Below are 20,486 nucleotides of genomic sequence, written 5' to 3' on the forward strand. Positions count from 1 at the left end.
TCCGGGTAGGGAAGATAATAAAGTAACTTAAGATTTTGTTAGATACTGAACCATCTTCATATTTGATTTTATACTATGGCAGTCCAAAAAATTTGTCCTCAGTTGCATGGGCAGGTTTTTCATTCTTTGGAGGCTTCATGACTTCTTGGATTGTGTTTCTTATAACTACCAGGCTGTCATGGTTTACACCTGAAGTGCTAAATAAAATATCATAGTTGGACTTTAAAGTCTGTCCTTCTTCAAAAGTTGCTTTCCCCTAAAGTTATCTGCAAAATTGTGAGGCCATTCCATCCAGTTCCAACCCAGCTGAGACATACCAGGAGAGGCTGTCACATAGACAGGCCTCTTGCCAAAACAAACAAAAATAAACTGGTATTCTGGTTCAACATTTTCTTCTGCTCTGCACCCCATGAGGCCTATGATTACAAAACTCAACAACATTTTGAAGTAAATAGTTCTTCCTATTTCTACTCAAAAAAACAAGTGGGACAGAAATCTCATGTTGAACAAGATCTGCCAAGTATCTGGTAGAGAGTGGGAGTATTAATACTCTGAATTAGGCAAAAGGTAGAGATACCATGGAATTCATCATTATTTAATTCACCCAGGTTTGTCACAACACTTACACCTCATCCTATTTCATTTTGTGTCCCACAAAAGTATGAGCTCAATTCTGTGCACTCTGCTCATTTCAATTTAAACAATCTTTTGAAAAGACAAATTCCTCTGAATCCTTTTGTAATGTGACTATTAGAATAGAGAAATTTAACTATGTGGTGTGAGCACACACCTTTGCATTTAATACTTAGGCCAATGCAATTTGGTACATTACATGACAAGATGTCACATTGCTTGATGAGACATGGTGGCCAGGATGCTGAAAAAAATGGATATTTCCTTTGAACAGATGCAGCAATCTGATTTAACTACAGGGCAAGCACCTAAACTAGTGCCTTCTCAATATGACAGATGAATTAGCCAATAAACCCTGAGCCTATAATTTCTCGTTTGTCTATGGATTCTGAGAACCTTGTTTGAAGATTTTTTTTTTTTTTTTTAATGTTACTTCATTGCAGAGCATAAGTACTTAGCCTTGGAAAATACTGCTGATGGCATACTTCTGTCCTTGATTCGGAATGGGCTCATTTCCAAGTTGTGGTCTACGTCATGATCTCTGGGATCCAGCATCTCTCTGCCATTCAACATTTAGCAACTCTGTTAAAAGCCAAACAGAGGGCTGGGAACCAGTTTTCTCAAGGGAAAAAAATGTCCTTTCATTGTTGGGCTTTCTCTGTGCCTGGGCATGTTAGATTTCACTATTAATCCTGACACAGACCTCATACTCAAAACATGTCTAAATAAAACCCTCATAATAAATCAGGATTTATTATTCTAATCTCATTTAGGTCATACAGTGGCGTAAAACAGTACAAATGTAGGGCCTTAACCCATAATCCTTAAGGAAGCCAAAGCTTCCATTGGCTTCACATAAAGTAATGCCTATGCTTCGAGGTCAGGAGCTCACCACACAAACTAACCAGAGCAATGCAAATACCTTTAAAGCAAGAAAAGTGTGGTTTCATAATTTCAGCCCATATTTGACCAGAGGAAAATTTTCCAAAATACATTACTCAGTGTATGGAAGATTAAAAGAGACAAAGTCTGGAAACAGAAGCATCTGAACATGAGTGCCTTTGTTTCACTTTCAAACGTGTCTGTCAGGGTGGTTGAACGTAGATTTCAGGCTCTCCTGCAGATTTTTCCATTGCACAAACTGCAATAGGAGTAGTCTGAAGCTTGGAGTTGCAGTTTGGATTCCAGACTGGTAAGAAAGTCTTGGACACCCTGAATTTTCTGTCTGTGTTGCACGTTCCTTGGGGTTTAAAATAAGACTCAACAAACTGAGATCTAAGATTAAAAAGAATTGAAAACAATTTGTTGCTTTTCACTGTTTAATTGATTCTTTGCAGCTTTCACTTTCCTGGATGCCTCCATAACCCAGAAAGACACTTTGAATCCTTGATAGCTCAAGCAGAATATATCCTCTCCTTTGCCAGCCTTCTCTGCTTTCTTTGCCTTAGGGTTTACCACCTTCTTTACATCCATCCCCAACCCCCACTGGAAAAACCCATCAAAAGGGAACTAAAGCAGTTGGGCATTTCCCTTCAGCGGTGATTCCCTTAGATAGATTGGTCAGCTGTGTATGAGCTGACTGGAAAAGAGAGGTGGATTAGATGTGTACTGATAACAGAGGGAGGTGGATTTGAGTGCTGAAGGTTACTTGGCCCAGTGTCTGGGTATTTCATATTATCTGTGACACTTCCGGGCAGGGAACATGTCTTCTCTTCACAAGAATCTTGACGGGTAAATAACAAAAGTCCATTTGTAAAAGGATTATTTTAGCCACATCCAGGAAAGCGAGTTAATTAATTTTCTTCCCTTGGCTTCTGATACTTAGACAATATGAAGCCTCTGGCTCACAGCTAAAAAACCCTTTCCATGTTAGAAATCACCTGATTCAGCTCTAATTATCTGCTCATTCAAGCAGCTGAGAATACAGCTGTGGAAGCAAAAAGTCCAGAATCTTGCTTAAACCTTCTCAGGTTGATGTCTTGAGAGGGTTTTTAACACCAGTGTCCTAAATCTATGCCAGTTAGTGCCGACAGGCTAGCTCAGATGAAGAGGAGAGTTTATGTTAGGAAGTGGGCTCACAGACAGGCCTAAGCAGCTTGGTGCTCCCTCAGTTTCTGAAACTGTGTTGCCACAGCTGTCCTCCGAATGTGGCCACTGCAGAAACTTGTTGGCTGCAGGGCTGTCCTTGGAGTATTGATGAAGACAGTTTTGTTGGTGAGGGACTCCGGTCTAGCCTTTCTGGGATATAAAACAGGGTGAAGAGGGACAGCCACTGTAGCTGGAAGCAAAGGATCTTGTCTTGTACTGCAAGGTGATATAACTGGGCAGAGGAACAGAATTCCTGAGATACGTGTCAATTTCACAGCTCAGCAATGCATTCCTACAAGATGAGCTTTCTTTGATCATTAGTGAATCTGTACTTAAGCACATCTAAAAAGCCCTGAGATACATTTGTATTTCCTGGGCTAAAATCAAGTAGTAAACAAACCTTTCTAGCAAATTTGCATTCAACATTTGACAAGTCAGATTGAGCCAACAAGTGCCCTTCCTTGCCCTACACATGCATCCTTTGGATGTCGTATCCCATGTTCACACACGTATGTTTGTGCTGGTACCTTCCCGCTGCCAGGGGTCTTGTTCAAGCTGTCAGTCCACACCTGAGGGCAGAGCACTCCGGTGGCACCTCCAGGTTCAGTGAAAGGAACGGGACAGAGCTGGCACCTTATCTGCCAGCAGGGTGCCATCTGCTGCCCCCCAGACCGTGCTGCGTCCCCACCCGCTCCGGGGCGCCTCTCTGTCAGCAGAGAGGAGCTGAAGGCAGCACGGAACTCCCCGCCTCAAGCCACCGTCTGCCAATAGGAAGGGACAGGGAGGGCTGGCTCAGAGCCCCCCCGCTCCGGGAGCCGGCCCATGTGGCCCGTGGGCGCGGGGACACGGGCGGGGGTGGCGGCCCGAGGGCAGTCCCGGCGCCAGGAGCGGGACAGGGACTGCGGGGAGCGGCGGGGCGGGCCCTGCGCGGCCCTTCCCTCACAGCGGGGCGGGCAGAGCCACCGCCACCGCGGGCTGTCCCTGCGGCGCCACCGCGACCCCTCGTGGGAAATGAGAAACGGGAATGGCTTTATCAGCTGCTCGTTGATGGGTTTGAATTCCGGCTTTTTTAGGGTGGGGTTTTTTGGTTTGGCTTTGGGGTTTTGTTTGGGATTTTTTTTATTTCTCTTTCTCTTTTTGCTTCTCTTTCTTCTGCTCACCTGAGATGGACACAGAGATTGCGGCTGCTTGCTTTTCCCTCCAGCTCTGTGTATCCTGAGGGTATCTGCTTTTCCGCAGTGCCTGCCTGTGAAGATGCCTGTTTTCTCTATAAAGCTCCCCTGGAAGAGAAACAGAGGCTGTTGCATAGATTCATGTCCCTCAGCCAGCTGCATTTAGCCAGGAGGTTTCCTGTCCCGACCAGCAGCTTTTCCGTATTTATTATCCCTGTTGCAAAGCAGTAACCAGCATTGTCCTGATTTATTCTGCAGGGTTTTACTTGTTTGTGAACTGTGCCTCAGTGGCAGAAACCGATTGAGCTTTATCTCCTCCTCCTTAACGTCATTAAAATACATTTATGTGAAAAATAATAGTATCTGGCTTAACAAAATGTTGGTTTTATTGGGGGGAAAGTGCCAAGGTTATATTGTATGTTCATAAATGGAACTGCTTCTGCTTTTAACACAGTAAAATAAAAGATGGTCTTTTCACTAATGCAATAATCATGCCAGCTGTTTATGTTTGTTTTATCGTGCAGAACATTAAGTGCATTAGTCTTCAAATGGCCCAGCTGAATAAATTGTCCTAGTGGAGCAGAGAACTGTAAAAGTGTAAAAAAATAAAATAATGAAAAGGAAAAAAAAAGCAAAAGAGAAAGTTCGAAGAAACAGAGTTGCAGATGTTTTTACAGGAATGACATTAAAGAGAAAATCTGCTTGGAGACAGTAAGTGCCATTTTGTAACCTTTGGAGGATTTTTGTAAAATTCTCACAAGCAAGTTGTTTGATGATACCATCATATGGATAGCAAAAACTCTGGGTTTTTTTCATTTTTTTCCATAAACCCGTGTCTATGTAAGTTTATTATATTAAATAAGCATCTTAGCCACTGTTGTGGCTTAACCCCAGCAAGCAAATAATCAACATTATTATACTAAATCCAAAACACAGCACTGTATCAGCTAAGAAGAAAATTTACTCTATCCCAGCCAAAACCAGAAAAATTACAATTATAATTTCTTAATAATATTTGACAATAAATTTATAATAAATCATAATTATAAAAGAAAAACACATTATATAGCTATATCAATATTGTCCCTTAATATGTTGCTAAATATAATTTAAGTTATAATTAAGTAATAATTTATAATGTCTAAGCACCAAGTAACAAGGTATTAACTATTTAAATATTAGGACATGATGGAATTAAGATTGTCACTGCAAGTTTTATTTGGACACCTTTGCAAGTGCTTGGTAGTTTTACCTCCAGTGATTGTTTTTCCTCCAGGATCCTTACTTCAGAGGACAAAATAGTAATGCAACAAGTGTTGCAGGAGGAACCAGAGTTGCTAAAACGTATGGTTGGTTGTAAGGTTTAACATATATGTGAGCTGAGGTTTGGTAAAATAAGGGTTTGCATCAAATTATATCAGCTCTTTTTAAATACAGGGTGAGGAGAGCTGAGGAACTCTGCAGAGAGGAGAGGTTAGAAACTATCCAGTGGTACATGCTGTGAAAGGAAAAGGAATAGAAAGATTTAACAGCTGGGATGGAGGGCAGGGAGTAAGAATTTACCCTGGACATACTTCTATCACCTCCAACTGTGCTGACTGTAGTTTATTTTGGAGTAAAATCCAGTATAGTACAATGGCAGGTTTCCAATCCTCTTAAAGAATGGATAACTTTGCAGTAAAACTACTTCAATCGTTTTTGCTATTAAAATGTTTTAAGAGGTGTATTCCTGTGTGCAGCTGTATTTGCTCCATCTTAACTATGTCATTGCAGAGAATGTTTCATCAGAAACTGCTGGGTTCTGGGCTATTTTTCACATTTTGTTATCCCATTTTTTTTAAGAAGTAATGACAATCTCAGCTAGGCAAAGCTGGTACAGCCGCTTGAATAATGAATAGAAAAAATATACAGAATTTCAAACTACCTTAATGAAAGAAACTGAGCAGCTGAATTTAAGTCTTATTAATTGGTATGAAATGTTTTCAGATTTGCATAACCTAATTTATAGTTTTAAATGCAAGAGATGTACTAAAGAGGCCTCAGTCAACAGAACCAATGACAGGTAAAATCAAAAGTGATTTTAAGCAATTGGCAGTCCTTCTTGGGACTGCTTGTCCCAACATATATCCTGCTAAGTATTGGGGCTTTTGAGAAGCACAAGTATAAAATTGTAGTCCTACAAACTATATCGCACTTGATCATTTATTGCACAGTGCTGTGTGTCCTGTGTTCGAAAAGTTTAAAGACATGAAGGAGATGAAGGAAGGAAGCAAGGAAGGAAGCAAGGAAGGAAGCAAGGAAGGAAAAGAGAGAGAGAAAGAAAGAAAGAAAGAGAGAGAGAGAAAGAAAAGAAAGAAAGAAAAGAAAGAAAGAAAAGAAAGAAAGAAAAGAAAGAGAAAGAAAGAAAGAAAGAAAGAAAGAAAGAAAGAAAGAAAGAAAGAAAGAAAGAAAGAAAAAGAAATTTGGTTACAGCTGTATAAAATCTGTTCTATCTACCTACCTATTTTATTGTGTGTATCAATAATTTTTAAGAAGGGGAAGCAAAATAGTAATGTCAGAGAATGTTTGCATTAAAAAAAGAGTGTAATTTGGTAGTCAAAAGACAGTAGGGAGGAGGCATGATCAGTTTCCCCCATGGAGCTCTGTGAATAACACAAGAAAAATTCTGTCTTCCAAGTATTTTCAGAATACACATTAAATCTAAATTATTTTTATTTTTTAAGTTTAAAGAACTTTGTAAAAGGAAGTGATTTCTATTTAAAAAAAAAAATGAAAACATGAAGCTAGTTATTTTGCACAGAGCCTTTTCATAAAGGCTTTTTAAGAAAGCCTTACAGCAGTATATAAAAAATTAATTTAATGTTAGAAAGAATGAGATATATTTTGGAAAAAAAACCAAAATGTGCTTTCTGTGCTTTCTCCTGCAAGACAGAGCCCATGGAAAATTATCAGCCATTTTAAATTCACCATAAAACACTGAGATTACTGAGGAGATATAAATGTTTCTATCAAATTTTGAGATAGATAGCTAGATATGCAAAGCAGGTGAAAATCCTGAACACTTAGTAGTAACAAATTCTATCTTTTCAGGGGGATTTCACTGATACAAACTTAGCAGTCTGAGTGAGTGTGCTAGCTTTCATTATACATTCTTTGCTTTTATTAGTGTCAACCTTGTTTTTAATCTTTTTTACATTCAAGAAATTTATGAGGATTTGTTAAAAAATTTGCCTTGCTAATACTAAATCAGTGCATTTTTTAACTCCTAGGAACCCACACACTGCCAAATTGTTAGAAAGAAGTTGAGCACTACCAGAAGTGGAGTAAGTAACTTTACTAACAGTGCCACCACTTGTTTTTTTCCAGCAGAGACACATAATGTTGATTTTATCCCCTCACTTAGGGACATATTTCTGTCTATTAAATATGATTCCTTTCTTTGTTGAAGTCACTTTATATACTGATTTCACTCATGTTTCTATGATATATTGGCCAAAGATCTAATCCAATGAGAATCCTTACACATGGTTAGTGTGTCCAGGAATTTGAATTACTCTAGTCACTGCATATGTATTCAGTGTCTAGCTACTCACATGAACTTGGAGAGGATATTTCAAATGCTGTCTATCCATTTAAATTCTGTATAAATATCCAAATCCATGTAGTTACAGTAAGATATTATGAATGACCTTTCCCAGTTTCAGTCTAGGTGGTTTTGGTTATGCAACTGGTAAGAGTAAGCAGAATCAAATATCCATATCAGCCAGCTCTTGGAATTACTGCTACTCTGCATGAATGCTAAACAGAAAGCAAATATCCCTCCCACACCCCCAAATAAATATGTCACCAGTTTATGAACTGACTTAGGTAGACCATTATTTTCAACATGGACCTTTATGGTTTTACTACTATTGGACACCTCAATAAAAAGAAAGAGTTTCTGTAACTACACAGAATAATAGTTTTTAAATCATTAATGTACAGGTGATCTTCAAAGAAAAAAAAACAAGTTAAAATACGTTGAATATGCTTAATCAGTCACTACTTCTAAAAGACTTTTTTTTGCAAGCTACCATGCACTCAGACACTCTCTCAGGTGCACTGGCTTAGGTTGTGCCCTTTTTTTTGGTTTTTTGTTTCAATTGTGCACATACCTGCCGTCCAGAAATCTTGGAGGAAAAAAACATGGCGATAATTTATGATAATTTAAATAATTAAACAAAACAAATAAAAATTAAATAGTTTAACTTTTAATTACAAGCTCCAAAATAAGATTGGTAATTTAACTGAAGTTCTAATTAAGATTAGTCTGTTTGGAGAATACATATGCTCATATATTACAACATTGTTTATGAGTCTTGTAATTAACACTAAAATTAAGTGCTCTTTCTGTGCATAAGCTTTGAAGTCCCCGCTATTGCTTTTATGCCGTGTGTGTAGTGGCTGGAGGCAGCTGGGGGCCGCTTACAGAGGGCATGACCTATTAATAGCTTTAGTAAAAAGGTGTGTTTCTCTAGATTTAACATAACAGGTCTATCTGCAGCTCCGATCAGCCCCTTCTCTGCAGGTGTCTTCACGGCAGGGGCCAGCGGAGGGTGCTGGTGTTACTGTTCTGCGCCCGAGCACCGTGGGGGAAAAAAAAAAACCAACTAGCCGAGAGCAACACTGTGCTGGGAGTGCCGTGTGCCAGCGTGGGGTCCTGCGGCTCCCCTCCCAGCACGGCCTGTGCGAGCTCCCACCGCTCACAGCCTCGAGAATCTGTGAAATGGTTAATAATGATTGATAGTGAGCACCGTCTCCGACGGACGGAGGTGGGGGAGTGTGAGGGGAACAGCCTCCTTTGAGAGGGAGCCTGCCGCAGAGCACTCCAAACAGCTGAGTGGTAGGAGACTGTGGTTCGTCTCACTTTCAAAGTGTGAGGCTTGACACATTGGTAGACACAGCCGCTGGACTCAGTCCGTCATGGCAGGGGGTTCAGTTTGTCGGTTTCTATTTTGAAATACCTTTGTGGAACTGCACAACAGAGGTTTACCTCCTTTAGCATAGAGTCATAGAATGTGCTGAGTTTAAAGGGACCCATCAGGATCATCGAGTCCAATTCCTGGCCTTGCACAGGAAATCCCACTAATCACATCATGTGCTTGAGGGCATTGTTCAAACACTTCTTTGACTCTGTCAGGCTTGGTGCTGTGACCACTCCCGTGGGGAGCTTGTTCCAGCGCCCAACCACCCTCCGGGTGAAAAAGTTTTTCCTGATATGCAACTTCAACCTTCCCTGACTCAGCTTCATCCTGTTTCCTTGCATGCTGTCACTGATCACCAGAGTGAAGAGATTGGTACCTGCTCCTCTGCTTTCCCTCGTGAGGATGTTGATGGAAATCACAATGAGATTTCCACTCAGTCTCCTCCAGATTTTGGCTGCATAGTGCATCCTTTGTGGTGAACTTTCACTTCCCCTGTGATATTGTAGATTCTTGGCTGTTCACAAGCTATCCTGATGCCAACTTTGAAAAGTCACCTTTTAGAGGCTGCAAAGTATGCAGTATTAAAAGTGTCCTGTACGGTATTCCATTCATGTTGAATAGCTTATGCTTGAATCTTTACTGGTTGGCTTCACAGGTAAGAGACCTCTGCCAGGGAAAAACCTGCTGGAGCCCTCAGTGTCTGCTTTGCTATAGCTGCAGTTTGCCAACTGTCCTAAAGTGACAGCCTGCAATACCAAGAAGTCTTTAACACTCACTGAATAGAGTCTGAAGACAGAAATAAACTGTTAGACATAGGAAGCAGGAGTCAAGCTCAACAAGGGATAACTTCTAAATACAGTGTTTAATCCTCTTAGTGTCTCTTGTGTGCTGGTGTCTTTTTGGTTGGAACTAACTTCATCCAGTTTTTGCTCCTTGCACCAGTACCAGTGCCCTTCTTGTGCTTAGCAAGACAGGCCTGCCCATTCATTTCCTTTCTTCAAGCATCCTTCCTTATTACTGAGTGGCAGCATTTCTCTTTTATTCAAAACTAGCAGATGCTCATTGAGAGAACTGACTTGTCTTAGCTGAGCACTGCTGGAGATAAGAGAAGTCTTCTGTCAAAAAGGAGATCCATTTTATCCTGCAGGGTGCCAAGGCCGGCAGAATCAGCAGACCCTGGGATTCATTTGGTATGGCTGGGAGTGCACACATGGTTAGGCAGCTGTTCACCTCTTGCTTCTTTGCCTGCAGGACTGGATAGCCCAAGTTGTGCTCTTCTTCGTTACCAGCTCCCTTCTTGAAGTCATCAGGGAAAGTTGTACAAGCAGATGCTGATTGTGACAGGGCTCATATTTGTATCCTCTCACTCAAAAGACTCGAGTTCTCTTTTGCTTTCCCACCATCCTTCTCTCATCTGACTCCTTTTTGAAATTCAGGGTTTTCTCCCCCTGGTTATTCCTTCTCAACTGAAAAAAGACACCCTGAAAATATGGATTACTGAGGCCAGTGGAAGTCCAATGGGCTTCCTCTTAGTCCTGGGTCTGGCTCTGCCACAGCAGGAGCAGCTGAGAGCAGCTGGTTCAGATACTGGAACAGTAACTGAGTTGTTACTCTGCTGAAGCAGCACATGCAACAAATATTTATGTCTGGTACCAAGAGGGGAAAAACATGTTCAGAGAAGATAGGCTATTTGGAAATTACCAATGTCTTGACCCTAGGCAAGGCTGAGCAGTCTGGGGGGGATTTCTGTTTAAGTCAGTCTGAAAACTATAGTACACTGTAGGGAATGTTCAGAAATCATAGAAACTAGAAAAATTATTACCATTAGTGCCAGTGAAATAATAAGGCTAATGTACTTCTAAGTTCTTCTGTATATATAACATATATGCTATTGAATATAAGTCCCAAGATTGCAAATACTCAGGCAGAAATGTTCCCAAGTTTCAGAGAACACTTAGATGCATGAAACATGCAGGGCATGCTGATGAATATCTGGAAAGGAGCATCAGCAAGGAAGAAAATTAAGTTAGCCCTGGTCATAGTTTGCCATGTAAAATGGACACAATGCTCTGGAAACTTTAAAGGTAAGGTTTTATTCAGGCAAGAATCATACCAAATAGAATTTCCTCTCTACTTGTCCTACCTTTGTATTTTGCCGTCTTTGCATAAGAGGGTTTTTGAACAATACTGCACTGTCAGGGGTGATTTTATGCTGTTGTGTTAGGCCAATCTGTTTGTTTTACTTTACTCTGAAGCATACATCCTGTTTTCAAAGTAATGGCACAATTTATGGAGAACAGAAACAGCTTGCAGATACTTAAGACCAACCTTTTAATTCCTTCACCACACAGAATGAAAGTTGTTGCATAAGTGTTTGTATCTTTTTCTGCTTACTGAGCTGTAATTGTCAGTCATATCCTCCCCAATGGGGCTGAATTTGGCAGCCAGCAGCAGAATCCTTTGTTACATATTCGCTCTCAAAATCTAACTCCTAATTTTTCTTTGGGATGTTTTTTTACTTAATTTCTGCCATGTGGTAGCCTCCAGAGTATCTCAAGTTGGTGAGCTTTTCCTGAGGCTTTTGAGCTTTAGGAATAACTACACAATTTCACACTCTTCACCCATAGAGACGGTAATTAGTTGAAATTGGATTTTTTTGAGAAGAAACATGATCTGCTCCACTTTAGAAAGCTGCTTCTGGTTGCTAGGAAATCTCCACTGAGTTTCTATGGGTCTTCTGATTTGCAGGTGGACAAGCTGTATTTCTTTAGTGCCTTAACTTTTCTCTTTGGGAAGTGGAATAACAATACATGTTTCTTAAATCATCAGGAAAGGTTTTGAAATTTGACAGAGCAGAAATCTGACAAATGGAAAGTGCTGTTGAAACTACCAGAGCAGAAATCTGACAAATGGAAAGTGCTGTTGAAACTAACACATCATGATTTTTCCTAATATTGTACCATGATTGCTATATGAAAAGCTGCTTTATGTTTTAGCACTGTTGCAGGGAATAAGCCACAGAAAAAAATACATTTTAGGTAAGACGAAGTCCTGTTCTGAGTACTTAAATAACTGAATTTTATTTACTAAAATGGAAGAAGCAAAGGACAGCAGACTTCCCTCAGGAAGAACACAATCCTCTTGTTTGTTCAAGTGCTACGGATCATTCTTCAGGAGTTAGACTCTCTCCTCAGATGATAAAAAGGCTAATATCCACCAAAAAATCAATAATTTTGTTAAAACTTGGGTCCAACATAATACATATTTTTCCCCCATTATTTGTTTTCAATAATTTAATCTCCAATTTTTTTTCAGACTGTACAAGCTGTGTACACATGGTAAATAGGGGTGTCTAAATGACAATTTCATGTTGTATTTAATGGCTCTAAAGATGGATGTGTAGCTGGATAGGATAAGTGTTTTGAGGGTCAAATGCATTAAATACATAAAATCCATAAATAACAATTATTATATATTTCAAGAAAAAATAGAGAATTAAGGACCAGATATAGATAGTTTTGTTTGGGATAATACCTTTTCTTTCCTAAGTTATTTCTTCAAGTTTAGAGGCCTCACTTGTAAATAAGTATAACCCATGCTGGCAGAACTGTGCAACTGTGTAACTTTGAAAGATCTGTGCTGCTGGAAAACATTCAAACGTTTTTCATGCAGGAAGTTTGAGGGAATAATAAAAGATTTGCAATTAAAGGGAAACAGACGTGAGTTTCTCTGGGAAAGAACTCAAGGAATGAGAACTGGTCAATGAGCCATAAAGAAGGTCAGCCCTAAGATCCCAAAAGGTTAATAAAAAGACTCTTTTGAAAAAAGATAAAGAAGGAAACTAGGATGCAGATAACCAGTATGGTGTTAAAGGCGCTTGTGGGGGAAAAGGTAAAGGAGAAGGATGTTTACAGTGGGTTCAGAGAGCTCAAGGGAGAGAAGGCAGGACAAGTGAGGTCATTTAGTTAGAGGTCCAATAGTGATTGGAGAATAAGAACAAGTAATTACCTGGAAAGGCTTTGGTAACCTTTCATTTGCAAGTGTAGCTTTTAAAGTTGTAAAACTTGTTGCCTCTCCCCCTTGACAAGCTTAGAAACCTGCCTCTGGCTTCAGGTACGCAGGTACATTCGTATTCCTAAATGAGAGAGGGCCAAGGATGTCCCTCATGCACGGAACGCCTGAATATCCAAGCTGCCCGAGTGTTAGCTGATCTCTTGTCTGCTCCAAAAGGCTCTTTCCATGACAAAACACAGGAGCGGTCTGGTGACAGTTTGCTCCAAGGACCACGCTCAAAAAGCAGTCACAAGCCACGACCAGACTTTGTTCTAGCCCTTTCTGATCTTCCAGAGCTGGCTTAAAGGCTTTGCGACTTCAAATACCTGCACATACCCTCATGTCACAGGCTTTGGTATGTGACATGTACCCTTAGCTTCGTGCTTTAACTAAACCACTGCTGGTCTCTGTAATGGCTCATTTTATTTCAGACACTCTGAACAGGGATGGGGAAAGAGGGGGAAGAATGAAAAAAAGTGTCCTAGGGCTACAGTAGCCAAGCAGAGATTGTGGGTTAAATGCTTTGCAGTGTGGACACTCTGGTGAGGTCTAGGGTCAGTAGTTTGGACACAATCCAGTCCTTGCTACTTGGCTTCAGGGATCACCCTCTGTCCCTCTCTCAACTGCAAGTGTAGACTACACAAGGCGTTTGTTTCCAGCAACCTCTTGTAGAAGAGACTTCTCTTGCTCTTACCCTGTCACTTATCCAGCGAGTAAGTTATTGCCTCAATCCTAGTGTTTGCAAATCCTGCCTCTTTTTTCTCAGGGGCAATGTGTTTGTTTCTGTGCCGAGTCATTTCAGTGCAGATCCCTGTGTTTTATTGTTGCTCTGTGACAAAACTAGTGTTACATCCTAGGGTAAAACACTAAACTTGTTTAAAGTTTAAATTTGGGAAGAAATGAGTGGGGCATTGTAGGTACAAAAATGCTGTTAGTGAGGATTTTTTGTTATTTTCTAAGTCCGTGAGAGACTTTTCTCTCTCACAGAAGAGGTAGTAGGGAATGTAAACAACCAAGCCACCTACAACCTTGAAAAGTCTTGTTTATGGTATAGTAGAAAAATATTTTTGATAATGGATGTTTTAGGAGTTTGGCCAATCACCCCCACGGGGTGGCTGATCCTTTGTCCAATTGGACTATGAAGAAAAAAGTCTATAAAAGGTTTGTAAAATAATTAAATAAATCAATCTTGCTGCAGAATTCCTGCCTGCTGGACCTTCTCTCCTCCTCCTCCCTATGACTGCGGGATACGGTGATATACTGTAGGAACCAGGCCTGCGGTAATAGGGCATTGTTTTTATTAGTCTGCAGATTCCAAGTGAAGTGAACAGCAATGTAAGTCCTTGGGTCAGAAAGAATAAATAGCTGTAATTCATGGAATTACTCCTGGGGTTTTTTTGAATCTGGACTGTTTCAAGTCAGGGTAAAGTTCACTGTTTTTACTCAGTTAAAAAAAAAGGAGCAAAAAATCTTCTTTCAGCATTAAAATATATGGTGTGTTACAGCCAGCTACACACATTATGTCCAACATTTTAAACATAACTTGCCTCAAGCACACAAATTAGGTCCTCAGATTGAAAATGTACATCAGTTCTTGAACTTACATCTGTCTAATCTAAGAATAAATTATTACATTTATAGCACCTCATAGCTAAAGTTTCAATCCAAGATACTGGAAAACTTATGAAGAAGAAAAAAAAGAAAAATAAATTAAAAAATTAACCATGAAACCACTGAATTGATATCCACCAGGTTTTACTACCATTTTGTGTGATCAGCAGAATTGTCACTCCAAAATTTTGCCTGTTGACAATGTTCTTGGAATCTAAAGTTATGATTCAGCCATCCTCAGGCAAATTTTGCCTTTAAGCACACATATCCACCCCCTCTCAGAAACTTTGGGGTGTGCTGAGTAGATTCCTGAAGGCAAAAATCATTTGGTGTAGCCAACTTTGAACAGGAGACATCAGGAAATGTTTGCATCCTTTTTTTTGGATGGAGAAATTTTCTTTCCTAGTAGACCTTGTCCAAAAATGAAAATATTTACAAGTAACCCCATTAAAGGAGATATTAATACCTATTGTTCAATCTAGCCAAGCATGGACTTACAGGGAAGTTTATCCTTCCTCTCTGCAGGGCTTTCACAAATATATATACATGTAAAGATAAAGCACAACCTAATTTTGAGACCATACAGTTTATAAGAATAGATGTTATATTTATTAAATATTTCTTCCCTTATCTGGTCCTTTTGTAAAAATAGTAATTGAAATTGTTGGTCTTCGCTGCACCACTGCATGCCCTATCCCAAGTGAAAATCCTTTTCTCTGTTTTACTCACAGTCACTCAAGGTAATGATAGATTCTCCTGAGTGAATTTCACTAATTTAGGCAATGGATTCCACTCCAGGAAAATCAGTATCATGCATAAGACTTTTTCCTTGTAAAAGATATCATTCAATAATCATGGGGGGAAATGGGTTAAGTGTCTTCTCTGAATTGTTGTGATCATTTAGACTTATCTGAGAAACCATATACTCTTTCTAAATGACAATTGTTGCAAGATATATTATTCTAGCAGGCAGAGAATCCCGGCAGAGCCAGCCTCTGTGAGGGTGGCTGGGTGCTCTGCAGACACAAGGGGCTGATGTGAGAGAGTAGCTTGGCTGTCACAGGAAAGACTGTGTCAGCGTTTCAGACTTTGTTAGCCCTTTTGAATGTTTGTAGAGAAGTTGAGGATATAACCATTTGTTAGCGAATTTCTAGCCACCACAAGCATCAGATCAGTGCTTGGCCTCTCTTTTCTTTCTGATTGTCATCTAGAAGCTTTGCTGTTGAGACTCAATGTGACATCTTTTTTGTGTGTCTTACATCTACACCTGAAATTCACAGTCAAAATCTGGATGCCACATAAAAGAGAATACAACGTTTATCATTGCTTTTGGTTTGGGTGCACATTCAATCTGAAGTGATGGTTTAACTTGAGATGCATTAAATACCATCTCTTCACCAGACTACTAGGATATGTATTTTTCCATTGTGTAATATCTTTGTTCTGAAATCTGACACAATTATCAGTGGGTCACAGTAATTATTTCTTTAGTCTTGGAGAAGATAAGAGGTAAATGATACCTTTTCCATAGCTGTCTTCCTGTCCCATTCAAATTGGTTTTCCACATCCCATTCCCATTGTTTAAAAAACAATGCTCCTTCATATTGTAACTGGTTTTTGTGTGTATGAGAAAATGATTATACATTTTGTCTCTCTGTCTTCACTGTGTTTTTTAAAACTCTGAAATAATTTTTTATTGTCTGTTTGGAGACTTTTATGGCACAAAGCTAAAACTTTTAGATAATAACAAAACAGCAAGACTTGGCGTAGATGCAGTAGGTGGTGCTGAAATGAATATTTAAATAGAAGACTAATTATATATCCTCTTGCCCTGTTACAGCTCTCTCTTACTACAGAGAAGTTCTAGAATTCTTACTGAATTAGAGAATCTGTTCTTAAAAGAGAACAAGCATTAGGATGTAAGAAGGATATTTTGAATATATATATATATAAAGTGTAATATTTTTCATGTGGCTACATGGCAGATGGAAGGATTATTTTTAATCTAGCCATTTTACATGATGCTTATATTCTTCTGTTCTCCATCTAATTTTTCCTAAATTTTAAACTGGGATGAAAAGAAATGTTCATGACTCTGTATAAGCATAACTTTCTCTGTGAGGTTTTTTTTGGTCCCCTGTTAATATAGTTACCAGCTCTAATAATGAGAGATAGCAATAAATTAAGACAACCCCAGAAATATAAAGTGTCTCCTAGCACCAGACCTAGGAAGGGTCTGAGAGCTTCTGTTTTTCTCATGCTTCTTGCCCTGCTCCAGGGCAGTAATCTGCTGCTGCTGTGTACCATTATATCACAGCAGCAATCTGTCCTGTACTGACCAGGTCGTTGGCCAAGCGTTGACACATCCTCTTTCTTGCTCAGCTGTTCTCCAGAATGGGATATGAGTTTCTAAGGAGGTCGTCCTGCAATATTGCTGTCCTGTTGTTGCCCTGCAATATCTCTGCATGAGAGAAAAAGAAAGGATTCTACAATCTTCTATACTCTGCACTAACGCAGAGGCCAACATAGAATATCACCATTCATGTGCATCTCTTCTCAAAAGAATCTAAGAATTCCTCAGAATTAGTTCTTTTCTGTAGAGAGCTCTGCTGCAAAATACGTATTTTGTTTGAAGTTGCTCCAGAGTTATGTGTCCTCCATAGTGATACTAGCTCATGTAGAGTTACAGAAGGGATCTCATCCTGTCCCACTCTAGTGAACAATGAACATTCAATTCTAGGAGAGAGTGATTTAAATTTATGATGTGCACTCCATGATCCTCCTGTGAGCCTTGCCTTTGCTTGTGACTGCCTGATTCCCATGACCTTGCCTCTCTAAAAAATGCCCCTTCTCAGCAGACCTCAGTCCTATTCTTTCCTGCCAGTATCCCAAATACTTCAGTTTATTACCACATGGTTACTCCGTCCTTTGATCCACCCACTAAAATGCTTTTTTTGTCATTGGACAGCACAACATCATCATGAGAGGCTGAGTGCTTTACTTTCCTTACTCCAGTCATGCCAGCAAAGGGAACAGTAGCTCCGTTTTCTCTGTTAATGAAACCTGGGGAGGGGCTTGAGAAGGTCAGGCTTCTCCATATCTGTACCCCCTTTTCCAAATCTCCTCACATTTAGGCAGTGAAATTTTCAAATATATGTGTGTGTGAGCTATTTTAGTACTCTATGAGCATAGAAACTCAAGTCAAATATGTTGGACTGTCTCAATTCATTGTTAAATGCAGAATTATTCATTAAGGTCTATTGTTTAGTAATCTGATCAACCCATTGTTGACTTCTCAAAGCTTTCTATAATTCTGCTTCCACTATGCCTAATCCATGATTTATCTGAAAATAGACCCCACAGTAAGGAAGCATTTTCTGACATATGACTTACTTCTTTAGTTATTTCAATGTCCTAATTATCTGTAATCCTCAAACTCACCCATTTAATTCCTCCATCTGTTTGGTAGCAGTCTTCAGATACTTGTGTTGAAGATGCTCCATATCTTTGATGCAAGATCTTAATCAAATCTCCCCATTATCATTTAATCAAGTAGGCATGTTCAGTTCTTTAGCAATTTCTTGTACGTCACTTCCTTTTGTCCCCTGACCTTTTTTATGGTTTCAGTCTGAATTCTCTGCAGTGGTGAATTTTCTGTGACACCTCCCGTGATCTCGCAAGCAGTTTCTGGAAAAGCAGCGTCATTACATGCCTTTAGAAAATGTTACTTCCTTGTAACAAAATAAACCCCGCTCATTTGTTGTACAGGTTCTCAGTGGCTGCTCAGGGGATACTATTGCTTTGTAAACTGCTGTCCTATCTGATTTAATATCCAATGAAAATGTGGAGTTCTTGATATTTACTAGCTATGAAAGAACTTCTGGAAGGTCTTTCTCAATTGTGACATTCGAGTTTGCATCTAAACACTTTCCTTCCCTTCTTAAATCTTGCTGAAGTATTTTTCATTCTCCATTCTGGTTGGAGTTTGCAATTAATATCTCCCAGTTAATTACAACATAAGTAAACATGCTTTTCCATCCCCTTTTTAGGTCGTTATTGAAGATGCTAGAAAGAGCAACGGGAAACTTATTTTCTTGTCTTAGAACTGAAAATTCTTAATACTCCTCACAGTGGGAGCTACATACAAGGTAAACTTGTTTAGCTACAACAGAAACATTGCAATCCTCTTAAGGTAGATACAGACTAAACAATAACAATCTCAATATCCTGACTAATGGACAACATGGCTACTACCCCGTGTTTTAAGCATGCTGACTAATGGACAACATGACTACTACCCCGTGTTTTAAGCATGCTGACGAAGATATTTAACTCTTGAGCCGTCAGATCTATTTCAAATTTACTACACTATGTTTCTAGCTTCCCAGTGGTCCTTGTCCTCCAAATTCTGGACATAATACTAGGAAATCATGTGAATCTACAGGAAAAATTTACCCCCTCAAAGTTTTCTTCTTGTTTTGCTCATATCTTCATTTTGTTGAGCCTGTCTGTTGTAGTAAATGTGGCTGTGGAAAACATCAAGCCTAACAGAAATTATGCTCTTGTTGTGAATGTGTCTATGAGGTTCTTGAGGTATATGAATTTAGGCTTTCTCTTTGCTATGGAGCTGCATTGCACAAGCACAAGAAGCTTTAGGGTCTGCACATTTGGAAATGGGCTTATGCTGGGGCAGGGGGCAGGTTTGTAACAGGATGATTTTGTGATGAACGCAGCTGGTGGTATGCCAGTGTGCACATTTAACGTGGGTAAGAAGTTACAGTTGGCTTGTGGTTAAGTACTGGTTTGTCAAAAGAGGAGAAAGATACCTTGGCTGGATATTGAGTCATCTTTGTTGGTATATCTGTGCTCAGATATGGTGGTGATCCAGCCAAGAGGCTGCTCTTCTAGCAGTTGTTAGCCACATGTTCCTGGATATATATAAAGCCACAGATTCTACAAATCCACCAGTTACTGTCTTATAGGTCTGAAAATATGGAGGGAAGTTGCAGGTGAAAGGACAGCAAGAACTCAAGGAGAGCAGACTTGTCTTCCTCCCAGACCTCCACGCTGCTTTGTCTCAGTGGCTCTTTTCACTGACATATAGAACCCAACAGTAAATAGTTGCTAGTGCTAATGGTGATTAGATGTGTTTCTCTTTTAGGCTGGCATGGTTATAGCTCTACCCAGGAATGTCTTGTGCTCTTGCAATTTGACAAATGCAAAATTATGTTTTCTTGCAAGGGAAAAAACCCCCCAGAACAGGCATTTAAAGAAAAGTAAAAAGCCATGCAAAAAGTATGTGGGTAGCATTTCAGCTGCCTTTCCTTGGGTGATTTTCTGCTGTAAACATTCTGTGGAAATATCACAGCATACACTTTACTGGCCAAGATTTAATCCTTAAACACTGCTGTCCTCGCTTGGAGGCTTTAGGAAAAATATATGAAATATAACCATACTTCAGTTGTTTCTGAGTGTTCTGAGAGAGCAAGACTACACTACAAAACAAGAAGACACAGTCAGAAGTAATATATTTATATGTTCTGTATTTCTTTTCTCTGTATTTCATATCATCAGTAATCTTTCATTTGCAAATTTATTTATTTTTTAGTGCAATTGTGATGTGGATGGTGTTAACTTATGGAACACATTCCAATGTATTTATCCATTTCCCCCGACAATAAGCACCTGGTATCAAAATTATTTCAGAAGACAGCTTAGGGATTCATATTTTTGTTTCATGTTGATTTTGGTATTTGGTCTTGGTGTGCTGTCTGTTGGGAGGTAGCAGCTGCTGGAGTGACTTTGAGCACACATTTTTCCAAACTAACGCAGAAACCCCACTGGCCCTGGCAGAGAGCCGTGGTGTTTTGAAAGTATTTGCCGGATGCCTACGACCCCGCACCGATTTATCTTCGCGAGTTTCGCGTCCCACAAGCGGCTGAGCGTCCCCGTCCCAGCGCTGCCG

General features: G+C 39.7%; 1 long non-coding RNA gene across 1 annotated transcript; it reads left to right on the plus strand.

The window, feature by feature from the left end:
* The first annotated feature begins 3,685 nt into the window (after positions 1-3,685).
* Positions 3,686-18,663, plus strand: LOC125323923. The gene is made up of 4 exons (XR_007202707.1): positions 3,686-3,795; positions 4,418-4,604; positions 7,163-7,216; positions 18,571-18,663. It is a non-coding gene; the product is annotated as an uncharacterized LOC125323923 (long non-coding RNA).
* Positions 18,664-20,486: the final 1,823 nt, after the last annotated feature.

The sequence above is a fragment of the Corvus hawaiiensis genome, chromosome 3 (genome assembly GCF_020740725.1).
Source record: "Corvus hawaiiensis isolate bCorHaw1 chromosome 3, bCorHaw1.pri.cur, whole genome shotgun sequence".
NCBI classification, from domain to species: Eukaryota; Metazoa; Chordata; class Aves; order Passeriformes; family Corvidae; genus Corvus; species Corvus hawaiiensis.